This window comes from Panthera onca, chromosome B2 (genome assembly GCF_046562875.1).
Source record: "Panthera onca isolate mPanOnc1 chromosome B2, mPanOnc1 haplotype 2, whole genome shotgun sequence".
NCBI lineage: Eukaryota > Metazoa > Chordata > Mammalia > Carnivora > Felidae > Panthera > Panthera onca.
Window position 1 is genome coordinate 33239377 of NC_138343.1, and position 14165 is coordinate 33253541.

The 14165-nt window shown below is 37.4% G+C and overlaps 1 protein-coding gene across 2 annotated transcripts in view; it reads right to left on the minus strand.

Moving 5' to 3' along the window:
* ILRUN (inflammation and lipid regulator with UBA-like and NBR1-like domains) overlaps positions 1–14165 on the minus strand; it is a 95692-nt gene that overhangs the window by 80870 nt on the left and 657 nt on the right. The window lies entirely within an intron of this gene.

Below are 14165 nucleotides of genomic sequence, written 5' to 3' on the forward strand. Positions count from 1 at the left end.
ATGATCTTGCGGTTTGTGAGTTTGAGCCCCACATCGGGCTCTGGACTGACAGCTCAGAGCCTGGAGCCTGTTTCAGATTCTGTGTCTCTCCCTCTCTCTGCCCCTCCCATGCTCACTCCGTTTCTCTGTCTCTCAATAATAAATAAACCTTCAAAAAAAAATTTTTTTTTTAAAAAGCCAAGGACTCTTGTGCAGGGACAGTAAAAATGAAAATTGTTACAATATTTTTGGAGTCAATTTGATGTTACCTATCAAAATTTAAACTGCCCATACACCCAGCCCCACCAATTCCACTTCTAAAACTGTACCCACAAGTATACAAAGATACCTGTACCAGAGCAGCTTTATAAAAGCAAATACTACCTGGAAACTAGCTGTCCATCACTAAGGAAATATTTAAATTAAATATAGTCAGCCACAATGAATAAATACCATGCACCCATTAAAAAAAATGATGTCCACAGTATACTGTGAAGTTAAATAAGCTAACGTATATATACTATATATAATACATATACCTAGGTTCTGTGTGTGTGTGTGTATGCGCACACACAAGTTTTCAAGTGTAAGAGAGGAGAGAAGACCTCTACAAGAGATGGTACACCTACAGATCATGCTTTCAGAAAAACTCTTGACAACTGAAGTAGATGATGGATCTGAAATGACCTGGCCTAAAGTCCGTACTTAACAATATATCAAAGTTTGTTTTAAGGCGCTGTGGAGGAAAAAAAGTCCCCAAAAGACCTAACATTTAAGATCTAAAGACATCTATCAGGAACTACGTTCACTGACAAAATTTTAAGTATCTATGTAGAAGACAGTTCTTTTTCAGGGAAAAAAAAAAAAAAAAAACTGTAAGAGGAGGGATTTAAATCTGCATGTAGAATGGAGGAAAGTATAGTAATAACTTACTAGCATACATATGGACTCTCTGATCAAATACAGGCCTACAAAGGTACACAGTGTCTCTGAAAAAATAGACTAATGGCTACTTTTGCAGAGTGAGTTGAGGGAGGGAAACACAGTGATCTATGTACTATCTAAACTTTTCATAAGAAACACATATCCATTTTATAAGTACATATCTAAATAAAATTTTTAAGAAGTTAAAACACAAACAGGAAACTGGAAAAACATGTGCAAAATCTAACTTACAAATATCAATTTTTAAAATGACAAAGATGCAAGTGTGTCTGGGTGGCTCGATCAGTTAAGTGTCCGACTCCTGATTTCAGTTCAAGTCACGATTTCATGGTTCGTGAGATTGAGCCCCATATCAGGCTCTGCACTGACAGTGCAGAGACTGCCTGGGATTCTCCCTCTCTCAAAAACATATTAAAAAAATGACAAAGATACCAAACAGCAAGGACCTTTACAGGTATTAAAGCTATGTAGAATAACATCTGGAAAGGTACACAAGAGACCAATCAGTAATAGGTACTGTCTCTGGGAAGAGACACAAAATCTAGAATCAAAAAAAGACTTACCTTTCACTGAAAAATCTCTGGTACTGTTTGAATAATGATTTTTTAATAACAATGATTATTTTTCAATGTCTGTAGAATATTCAGCAGTAAAATAAAACAGAATGAACTTCCATCAATGATCCATGCTGCAATGTGGATAAACCTTGAAAACATTATGCTAATAAAGAAAAGAAGCCAGCCACAAAGGCCACATACTTCATGTTTACATTTACATGAAATATACAGAAAAGGCAAATTCAGAGAGACAGAAGTCAGAATGGTGGTTGCCTGGCACTGGGGATGACTGACCACAAATGGGCATAAATCTTTTTTTTTTTTTAATTATTTCTTTGATATACTTTTTCAATGTTGTATTTTTGACAGAGAGAGACGCCAGGTGCAAATGGGGGAGGGGGAGAGAGAGAGAGAGAGAGAGAGAGGGAGGGAGGGAGGGAGGGAGAGAGGGAGGGAGGGAGGGAGGGAGAGAGGGAGGGAGGGAGGGAGGGAGGGAGGGAGACACAGAAGCTGAAGCAGGCTCCAGGCTCTGAGCTGTCAGCACAGAGCCTGACACAGGGCTCAAACTCACAAACTGTGAGATCATGACTGGGCCGAAGTCGAACGCTTAACCAAGTGAGCCACCCAGATGCCCCTCAAACTGCCATAAATCTTACTGGAGTGACAGAAATGTTCTAAAACTGGCTTGTGATGATGGTTATACAAATCTATAAATATACAAAACTCACTGAATTTGTACACTTAACATAGGTGAATTTTAGGATGTGTAAATTGTATTTCAATAAAGTTGTTACATTTTAAACACCAAAACAAGTAGCCACCACATAGCTGAAATCTGCTTTAAAAATACTGTTCTTTAGTGAGGGGAAAAAAAAAAGACAAAAAAAAAAAAAAAATTAATGACTGAAATCAAGATGATGGATACACAGGGTTCATTAGAACCTTTTTTTTTTTTTTTTAAATAAAAAGGCCTATAAAAAAATAGCCAGCACACACACATAAAACTTAAGATTTCACCAGCAAAGAAATGCAAACTAGAATAACAAACATTTATCTATCAGATAAATCTATTCAGCAAAAATTAAAAATCGACATTCCAGAAACCAAGTTTTCTAATGCCTAAACTGTTTGTATTATCAATTGTTACATCCTTCATGGAGGCAATCTGGCAATGTTCATGAACCTTCAAAAGGCCATACCTTTGACCTGGCAATTCCACTTCTAAGAATTTCTCCAAAATAAATACATGGGCTATATGTCACAGTTTTTTAAAATACTAAGAGAAAAGAAAATAATCAGGCAAATATGAAAAGATGTTTCTAATAGCAAAAAACAACAAAAACCAATAAATGGCTTCTCAACTAAAGTACAGAATACCCAAGTAATGGAACACTAGCAGCCATGAAAAACAGACATGGAAAGATATCTACGTTTAGTGAAAAAGCAGGCTATAAAGCAATATGTCTTCCTTCAATACTTCTGAACTGGCTGATTTTTTGTATTCAGTATCACTACTTTTACAGTCAGGAAAAAAAACTCCACTTTCCAAAAAGGCAAACTTCCTTATTAAAAAAATGGACAAAGGGCATGTTCAGCTAATTCATAAAAGAAATACAGTGGACATTTAGGACATAATACTCCTCAGAAATGACAAAATACAAATTAAAACAAGATCACACTTTTTATCTACCAAACTGACAAAAGAAAAACATTTTTAATTGTAATATGCTGCACTGATGAGGTATTAAAGGAACAGCTACTCACACAGTAGCTGGCAGAAATATAAATTAGTCTGACCTTTATGAGGGAGACAATTTAGCAATTAAATATTAAGAGCATTAAAAACCACGTTTATCTTTAGCCCAGCAATCTAATTCTATGAAAAAACTCTAAGGAAACAATTAAGGATGCAAGCAAAGATTTACCTACAAGAATTTCAATACTGAGTTTACAGTGACAAAAAAATAAAAATAACCTTGATATCCAACAAAAAAGGATTGTTATTTTATATACACTTAATACCATGAAGCCTTTAAAAGTATAGAATCATATTTATTAAAAATGAATAATCGTAAGAGATTTTTCAGTGAAAGATTACAAATTGTGTTTGTAGTGGTTTAAGAGTATCCACCAAAATTCACATCTACCCAGAACCTCAGAATGCAATCTGATTTGGAAATAGTCTTTGCAGATGCAATTAGTTCAGATGAGGTCAGATCAGGTTGGACCCTAAATCCAACTGACTGGGGATTGGGGAAATCTGGGGAGGGGGAAATCTGGAGGCACAAGGAAGAAGGCCCTGTGACTATTGAGGCAGAGGTTGGAGTGACGTAGTACAAGCCAAGGAACACCAAGAAATGCCAAAAGAAGGGAGCCATCAAGAGCTAAAAAGAGTTAAGGGAGGATTCTTCTCTAGGAACCTTCAGAGCGAGCAGAGCCCTGCTGATGCTTTGATTTCAACTTCTAGCCTCCAGAACTGTAAGAGAATAACTTTTTGTTTTAAGCCACCCGGTTTGTGGTAATTTGTTATGGCAGCCCTAGAAACCCACCAAGTGTATAAAACACAGCAATCAGGAGCACAGACTCTAGTCCGAGACTACTTACATCTGAATTCTATTTCTACCACTTATTACCCATGTAACTTTACTAAGTTACTTAACCTTACTGAGCCTCTTTTCCTTTTCTGTAAAGTAAGAATAACTGTATTTATTTCCTGAAATTATTGTGAGCATTAAATTATGTAGTAATCACTTGAAACAGTACATGGAATATAGCAAATACTCCACTTTCATAAAGCAAACACAGGTACGCACACAAACACATGCAAGTATGTACTAGAAAAATACAGATGAAAGGGTTAAAATTGTTTATCTCTGGCTCCTGTGAGTATGGCTTGCTTTTGTCTTCTTTTTGCTTACTGGCACTTTCTAGCTTATCTGCAATGATTTAAGTCATAATAAAATTTTATATCATAATAAAAGTTATTATTTTTAAATTAAAAAAAATTTTAAACACAGTTGGTTCCCAGTTATATAGCTGTATGCAAAACCTCATCCCTCAGCCAATGATTTCTACTGTCCCAAAGTCCGTTATCAAAGTTTTTTTTTTAGTTAAAAAGCAAAATTTACTTCAGAAAGTAAATCCTGACCAGAAAGCATTTTAGAAGCACACTGTGTATCATTCAATCAATCGAGTAGTAGGCTGTTGATCCATAATAGGTTGTGAATCACTGACCTCAAGCACAATAATTCAAGTGTGAACCCTTGGAAATACTTCATAGAACCATGGTTCACACATAAGAAAACACAACTGTTCATTTTTTAAAGTGAGTCTTTTAAAATCCAGTACATAGTCAATTCAGTGGGGCTGAGTTCCATATTTGGAATTAACTGCTCCTCTCCAAAGACATACATTAACTCTGGCTAATCATGAGAAAACCACTCACAAAATCAATAACCCTTACAAGTGAAAAATGTATCAGTTTCATCTGCACAAGGTAATTCCATAAGAGTTAAACCTCTTCAGTTTCAGTCTTGTGTTTTGGGTCCCTTGCGTTTAGTCAGTTAAGCATCCAACTCTTGATTTCGGCTCAGGTCATGATCTCAGAGTTCCAGGAGTTCAAGCCCCGCATCAGGCTCCACACCATTAGTGTGGAGCCTGCTTGGGATTCTCTCTCTCCCTTTCTCTATCTTTCTCTCTCAAAATAAATAAATTTTAAAAAAACCTTACAAAATGTGTTCTCTGAAAATATCTCATAAGCAAATTCAGATGGATTCACTAGTTTACTTAACACATTTTGCTCTTAATACAGCAAAACAAGTTTTAATAATTACATGTAATTACTGGATGAGAGTTGGTTGCTCAATACAGTGAAAGAATTCTACTGTACTTGAAGAGATCAAATCTGAAGAGATAAAATCTACCACTACGCTATTATTTAGTAAAATATAGATTTATTTGATCATCCTATCCAAATATCTTGACAACTACTTCAGTACAAGGGCTGTGTTACCCACTACTCTGGATAGGAAGAACAATTATTCAAATTGCAATACCACTGCTGTTTAAAAAATACACACACACACACACACACACACACAGAAAATTCTGTAAGTATACATACACATACAAAATTCTACAGGCATGGAAATTTTCTAAAAGGTACAGAAAAATAGATAGTAGTGGCTACATCTGGAAAGAAGAACAGATTTTTGCTTCTCACTTTTAGTCCAGAGGTTGCAAATTAGTGGTCCAAGGAACACATCCTACCTATAGATGAGCTTCATGTGGTCCATACAGTGTTTTAAAATTACTTGAAATTGTTTTCATGCTTATTTATTTTTGAGAGACAAAGAGACAGAGAGTGGGGGAGGGGCAGAGAGACGGGGACACACAGAGTCGAAGCAGGCTCCAGGCTTCAAGCTGTCAGCACAGAGCCGAAACGGGGCTTGAACTCACAAACTGCAAGATCATGACCTGAGCCAAAATCCGACACTTAACCAACTGAGCCCCAAGGCACCCCAAGATGGGGCCAACCTTTAGAGGGCTCAAATTGCTTCCAGAAACAATATTCTTGCCGTTAACTTAAATTTTAATTTCTTTCATGGCACATATATTGACAACATTTACATCTCATGGCAAACTGAATCTACAAAAAAGCCTGAAAAAGAGCTTAGATTATAGGACTTGTTTCTTCTAACAGTACTGGACCACAAAGTCTCCTTAAATATGAAGTCTTTAGTCCATCTACTCTCACACCTTACTGAATCCGATGTTTAGGGAGAACCAAAGGCTGTTAGGGTATATCTTCCTCTCCAGGGTATGTATCGTATGTGATCAATATTATCAAAAAAGCAATGTTCAGAGAAGACAGCACTACTACGAACAATTAGTGTCCCAATTTCAAAAAAACAAAAGGATTTCATGAGGCATAAGAAAGGGAAGAACAACATTCCAGGCAGAAGAAAAAAGTTTAAAATTGGGAAAGCAAAAGTATATGCGGGAAATGAGCAGCAGACCAGCTTGAATGGAGCAGAGAGAAGCAAGATATCCAGCATAAAGGTATGCAGGAAAGGTAGAGGCAGATAAACCAGGACCAATCTTTGGAAGGCCCTGAATGTCAAGCTAAAGCCCTGTTCTTTATGTGGTACATAACAAGGGCATTATTAAAGGTTTCTGACCAAAAAAAAAATGGTCCAGATCAAAGCTGTGATTTAGAAAGATTGGTCTGGTAGTGGTATGTCCACAAAATGGATTGGAAGGAAGAGAGCCAGATGTAGAGAAACAATTTGGAGAGTATTCCTGTTAGGGTAGTGGTGCAGGGAATGGAAAACAAGAGTTGGAAAGTGCACTGTAGAGTGGAAACGAACAGGGTTTGGCAAGTGATTTGAGGTGTCCAGGAAAGAGAGGGCATTGGATAGAACTCAGTTCAAGCCTAATGTCTAGGAGACCAATGGAGCTATTAACAGGGACAAATCAGAGAGAATGGCTGGTAAGATGGGGAAAAGGATAAACTGATCTTGTAAATACACAATTAGGGGCACCTGGGTAGCTCAGTCGGTTAGGCATCTGACTCTTGATTTGGGTTCAGGTCATGATCTTCTGGTTCGTGGATCAAGCCCTGTGTTGGGCTCTGTGCTGACAGTGCAGAACCTGCTTGGTATTCTCTCTCTCTCTCTCTCTCTCTCTCTCTCTCTCTCTCTCTGTTCCTCCCCTGCTTATGCTCTATCTCTCTCTCAAAAATAAATAAATTAATTGATACACATTTAATTTTGGTTCCTAATAGAACACCCCTAATATTTTCCCCCATTAGGAAACCTTGCACACTTTCCTGGCCCAATTTTTAGGGGTGTTCTGAAGAAAATATGTATTTAATACAAGTAAAGGATATATTTAATGCAGTCAATGAGAAGCCAGTCCCAGAGCATGTGACATGATCAAAACTAAGCTCCACAGGATTAAGTTGGACTCCTACCTCACACCATATGCAAAAATTAACTCAAAATGGATCAGTGACCTAAGTTTAAGAAGTGAAACCATAAAACTCTTAGAAGAAAACATACAGGTAAATCTTCACGACCTTGGATTATTAGATATAACGCCAAAAGCACAAGCAACAACAAAAAATTAGATAAGCTGGGCCTGATCAAAATAAAAACCTGTGCACTGAAGAACATTATCAAAAAAAATAAAAAGACAACCTATAGAATGGAGAATAATGTTTGCAAATTACATATCTGATAAGGGTCTAGTATCCAGAATATATAACTCTTACAACTGAACAAAAAAGACAATCCAACTAAAAAAAAAGTCAAAGGACTTGAATAAACACTTCTCCAGGAACGTATGCACTGACCAAGAAGCATAGAAAAAGACATTCAATATCATTAGTAATTAGAGAAACACAAATCAGTCTACGGCCATACCACCCTGAATGCGCCCGACCTCGTCTGATCTCGGAAGCTAAGCAGGGCCGGGCCTGGTTAGTACTTGGATGGGAGAAACACAAATCAAAATCACAGTGAGGTACCACTTCATACCCATAAGAATGGCTGTAATTAAAAAAATGAAAATAACAAGTGGTTGGCAAAGTATGGAGAAACTGGGACAGACCCTTGTTCATTGCTAGGAGGATTATAAAATAATCCAGCCGCTGTGGAAAACAGTTTGGTGGTTCCTGAAAAAGTTACACATTCAACTCCTAGGTATATAACCAAAAGAAGTAAAAACAGGTATTCAAACAAATACATGTACACATATTTTCATAGCAGCACTATTCACAATAGCCAGAAGTTGGAAATGGCTTAAATGTCCATCAAGAGGCAAATGGATAAATTGTGGTATACACATACTTTGTTGAAACATTATTCAACCATAGTATTGACACATGCTATACAACATGGATGAAGCCTGAAAGACACTAGACACAAATGGACGCGAATATTGTATGACTCCATTTATATGAAATATTCAGAATAGGTACATCCATAGGAAAAGAATTCAGATTGGTAGTTGTCAAAGGCAAAGGGTGAAAATGGACCTGGGTGGTTGCCAGGGCTTGGGTTTCCAGGGAATGAGGAACAACTGCTTAACGGGTGTAGGGTTTCCTTTTGGGGTGATGAAAATGTTTCAGCTCGATATATATGGTAGTTGTACAACACTAGGAATACACTAAATGCCACTGAATTGTTCATTTTCTCATGGTTTAACTTCATGTCGATTTCACCTCAATTTTTTAAAAATCAGCAATATTCCAAGCCAAAAATAAAAATAAGCTCCATGTCTTGTTACTCCTGATCCCATTAACCGCATTATAGCCAAGCCAATATTCTAGATGGTTCTGCTCCACTTGCTCCTTCCTGGTTTCACTTAGGAAACATCCTCTACCTGTATTACACTACTTTCTCATCAGTTCAAATCGCCTAATCATTTCAAAACTTCTAAGAAAGCAACCTGCCCACAGCAGTCATTCCATCTTTGTGAATCATTCCTTCTACTTGACTCAGTCCATTTCTACCTGTTCTGAAATTCAGCTAATTCAGTACTGACATATGAATGTTTCCTCATTATTCCAAAACTTTTCTCTCATCATTTCAGGCATGTTCTTTTCCTATCAGAACACAAAGTATAATACAGGCTGTTTTCTGCTTCTGTATTACACTATCTGCTATTCAAAATACATTTATTTAAATACTGTCTGGTTGATAGTTTTTGGTGTTATGTGCTACACAAATTTTGTGTGGAAGGAGTGGGAAGATAAGAAATGGTGAAGAAACCATCTCCACCCATCCTAGCTATAATGGAGATTAGTTTTCACTTCATCTGTGATCAGAAATACAAGGCCCACAGCAATACTGTTTGTAAAGACTTCCTGCAGGACAATAATATACTTTTTACTGTGCTCCTTTTAAAACTAAAATGAATCTAAATACTCTATTTATAAACTTTTTTTTTATACCCAGAGTCCAAAACTTCTATGTGCCACTCAAAAAAGATAGAAAAAAAGTGGAGAAGAATATCCAAAGAACTCTCAACCTTCTTAAAAATGTTACAGACTGTACAACACTCTATCACTGAGTGTTATGCAATCCTTCCCTACCCTCTTCCTAAAACTGCTGCTTGGCACACATTTTTTTCAAGGAACCCAGTACTAATATCATGATTTATGTTACAAAAGTCTGGCTGCCAGGCTTTTCCTAGACTCATACACATAAACTAGAGAGTGGATCAGAAACTCATTTACCATGCAGGTGACTGAAAAAATGGATTAAGACCAGGCAGGGAAGGTACTATGAAATACAAGGTACAACTGATTTTTACATCTAGATCCTGATTTCACTTCATCAGTTATACCTTTATTTTATCCAGTGGGGTGCCTCTGACAATGCTGACAAAGTCAGCAGGACATGAGTGTACAAAAATGTTTTTCCAAGTTGCTTTTCTAGAACACATCTGTTCCATCCACTGTGGGCACATGTAATGTTCCAAAAAATGTATATTACTTCCTGAAGACACCAAGAGGTAAGCTAGAATGTTGCAACACCACAACTGCAAAGGGCCAGCCAAATAAGTAATCAACAGTGTCTATATGCTAGTCAACTATTATTTATACTTATAACTGAGAAATAAGGCCAATACTGACTCCTAAGTTAATGCCCTCTAAAAATCTAGAAGTGTTAAAAAATAAAATCTAGAAGTGTTACTTGCCTCGTCACAAATGCTAAAGAACAAAACTCACTTTAAAAACATAAGAGACAAATGATTTTGAGGACCAGAAGAGAATTTGAAATCTTACATAACACTAAACTGTACGCTTAAAATTGGTTAAAATGGTATATGTTTTATGTTAAATTTTCTAAAAATCATATGTAAATTCTCCTATGAATCATGTCGGTTTCCCCTGGAAAAAAGATAAGTGTATTAGACTACATAAAAGGATGAGAAACCATTAAGTTGAATGTGTTTAAATTATAAATAGTGAAAAAATTTTAGTGATTTCAATTAACAGAAACTTTCTGACCTCTTAAGGAAGGTGTTTATTAGACAGTCTCCATCTCCAAGGAGGGCATAAGCAATGAAAAAGTTTAAACTGTAGTAAGTAAGAGAGATTTAGTTTTGACATAATTCTAACTAGAAAAGTAATTAAACACTATAATAAGGTACCATGCAAATCTCTGCCCTCAGGGATGCAAAAATAAACTGTCTTGGAAGGATTATATGCAATTCTTCAGGAAAAACTGGAATGAACTGGAGAATCTCTTAAGCCAACTTCCAGTTTTAGAATTCCAGGTTCTATACTCACTGTCCAATAGTGTCTCTGCAAGACATTCCACCTATAGAAAGTTATACTAATCTACAAATCATTTCAGTTGGCTTAGCATACTGGTTTTTTTTTTTTTTAATCACACCACTTATTCACTTTCTGTACTTACTGAGGAACTGAATATTGGCTACTTTTATTAAGTATCCCAGGAGCATGGTTGCCAACTCAGGTATAAACACTACAAAAAGCTTAAGCTGGGGGTGCCTGGGTGGCTCAGTCGGTTGGGCGTCGACTTCGGCTCAGGTCATGATCTCGCGGTCTGTGAGTTCGAGCCCCGCATCGGGCTCTGTGCTGACAGCTCAGAGCCTGGAGCCTGTTTCGGATTCTGTGTCTCCCTCTCTCTCTGCCCCTGCCCTGCTCATGCTCTCTCTCTGTCTCAAAAATAAACAAATGTTAAAAAAAAAAAAAATTAAAGAAAAAAAAAAAGCTGAAGCTGAAACAATACTTCATTCCAAATTAAAAATTAGAAATATCTACAAAATGCACAATGAACTAAAGACTAGGGGAAAAAAATAGTTTATAGGGTAGATAATTGACAAGGCCAAAACATTCAACTTAGTTTTTTTGACAGCTTCTTAAAAAGCTAATACTTACTTTTGAAAATAAAAGCAAAGTCTTTCCAACTTGAGTTTCATTTTAGAAAACTCATGGCCTTCGTTTTAAAATAATGATTTTTAATTTACCATAGTATTTTCTAGCAGTCATCAAACAACCGAATGGTGGTTATTTATTACAACCAATAGGAGGCACTTAAGAAGTCACAGTAAAGTTAATCATCTCAAATTCAACAGGTTAATCACAGCAATTTGAGAGATTTTGCCAACCTATATTATAGGACCATCTCAACAAAGTTAGACATTAAATGACATTTAAAAACAATACATTTCTAGACCACATATTTCTTAAACAACACAGACAAATGTTTTGACCAAGTACACATGCATGACTATATTTATTTTAACTAGATTGTATTAATCAAGATGAGCATTTGTTTAAAACAAAAATCTAATGAACTTAACCAGGTCAAAATAGAAATCGAAATATAATACTGGGGCTAACTGTTTTCAATAGAAAGAAAAGAATAGTAAGCTTTACTTCCTTCAATTCACAAAAAATTTTTCATTTTATAATCAAAGACAAAGAATATGACTTTTACAACCAGAAAATAAGGTGGCTTAAAGCTGAGTTACCACTTAATTGCCTGCATTCCTAAGAAGCTACTAACTTCTAACTGCTTTAAAACCTGAATACATCTGGGGCGCCTGGGTGGCTAAGTTGGTTGGGCGTCAGACCACAGCTCAGGTCATGATCTCTCAGTCCGTGGGATTGAGCCCTGCATTGGGCTCTGTGCTGACAGCCCAGAGCCTGGAGCCTGCTCCAGATTCTGGGTCTCACTCTCTCTTCACCCTCACCCGCTCATACTCTCTCAATCTCTCTCTCAAAAATAAATAAACACTAAAAAATTAAAAAAAGAAGAAAAAACCTGAATACATCTTTTAATGGCTCACTACTTTGCTCAGAAATGTATCACACCTTGTTTCATACAGAGATGCTACATCATTAGAATACATGCTACTCTGTGCCATTGAACTTAATAATTTTTTATAAAAAATTCAAATAAAATTTTTATAACGCAACTATAATTTTTAAGTTATTTTTTTCTTACCCACACTGGGCCTCACCTTTCACAAAACCTAAAAACAATCTTAGATGTTAAACACACACACCTCAAACACATAAAATTCATTACACTGGTTTTGTAGCCACAATAATTATACTAATAAATACTGACTCTAAAGAACTAAAAACTTATTAAGGCAGGGTTTAAATGGTACGACTCACAAGGGGGTGGGGAGAAATAATGATCCTCCCCTACCAAACTGGCAGCAACAATATGCCAAGTTTCCTATGCTGAACTAGTGTAAACAAGGAAGAAAAAGAGCTGGGGGTGGGAAGCTGGCAGGCAAGAGAACAACCCTCGTCAAGATATAGCTTTACTTCTAAATTTCACTAGGGTAATACCTGTTCTCAGTGTTTTCAATAACCCCTATCAAGGACTATTTAAACACCGTAAGTTGGTGTTCAGAAAACTACTGCAGGCTGTAGTCCCTCTCTTCCCAGATGTAAAAAGATGTAAGTGGGGATCATAAATGCTTCTTTAATTATAAAGACTATCTCTCGCATTCAATGCCTCAAAAAGTTTTCTAAACATCTAGCAATTCAATCCCACTCTTGCTGTAACAATCAAGTTTAAAGATAAAATAGTAAGACCCACCAATGATGCTACACAGAAAAAAAATTCACACATCATCTTTGGTGTGACCATAGCTACAAGTAAGACGAGCACCATTCCAGACAGGACTAGATGAGAAATGGGATAAAGACTAAGCTTACAGCCTCTTTTTTCTGGCATTGCCTGAGGCATTCAGTGGACATGGAATAAAGGGGAAGCTGGTTGTATAAGTGATGCCAAGAGAAACAAGATTCCACATGTCAGGGGACTGAATGCCCAAACACAGAGAGCAAAGGGCACTCATCCCATGGCTTTCCGACCAAAGAAAAATGAGTTGTTTCACCTGAAATCTTTTCAGAAGAAGTCTAATGGTCTGTACTTTACCACTCACCCTACGTGAGTGAATTCAACAACCCCTCCTCAGAGAACAAGGAGAAAGCCTTGCTTATCAAAAATAGCGAGGGCTACATCCAAAGCCAAGAAACACTCCTTTTGGTCTAAGCGCCATGGTCTTCTGCCCCAATTCTACAAGGAGACTCCAAGCCAAAAGATTTGGTTCCTAGTTTTCCTAAGCCAAGTTCTCCATTTTCCCAAACAACCCAGTCTTATTTCAGATAAGCCCCTCTCCATTCTGGCATTCTGGAGTCCAGGGCTCCAGTTCTCCCAGAAAGTTCCCTCCTCCAAGATAATCTCCTTTCCTCCACTTTTCCTAAGGCTTTCCCAGACCCTGCCCCCAAGCACTCCCGGTCCTCCGTTAGATCTACTAGCAGATCCCACTCCTCCCTGGCACAACTGTTCGGAAAGTCAGCTCTCTTACCGTACTCACTTGTCCTTCCCCAAAATATGTTTCCTTTTTCCCTGTCTTCGAATGAAGAAACACAACACACACGCGCGCGCGCATAGTATCTGTTCTCATCTCCTAACTCCCAAGTCTCTCCAGTGCCCCACGTTCTTCCAGAACACCTAATTCTCTCCCGGAGTTTCCTCTCATCCCTGTCTTCCTCGACCCTAACTCCATACCCCAGGCTTTCCCCCCACTCCCCAAATTCAGATTTCCTGTGCTGTGTACTCTTCACCAACACCACAGCCCTCCTGCTCACAGGTCCACCCCTATGGTCTCGATACTCAA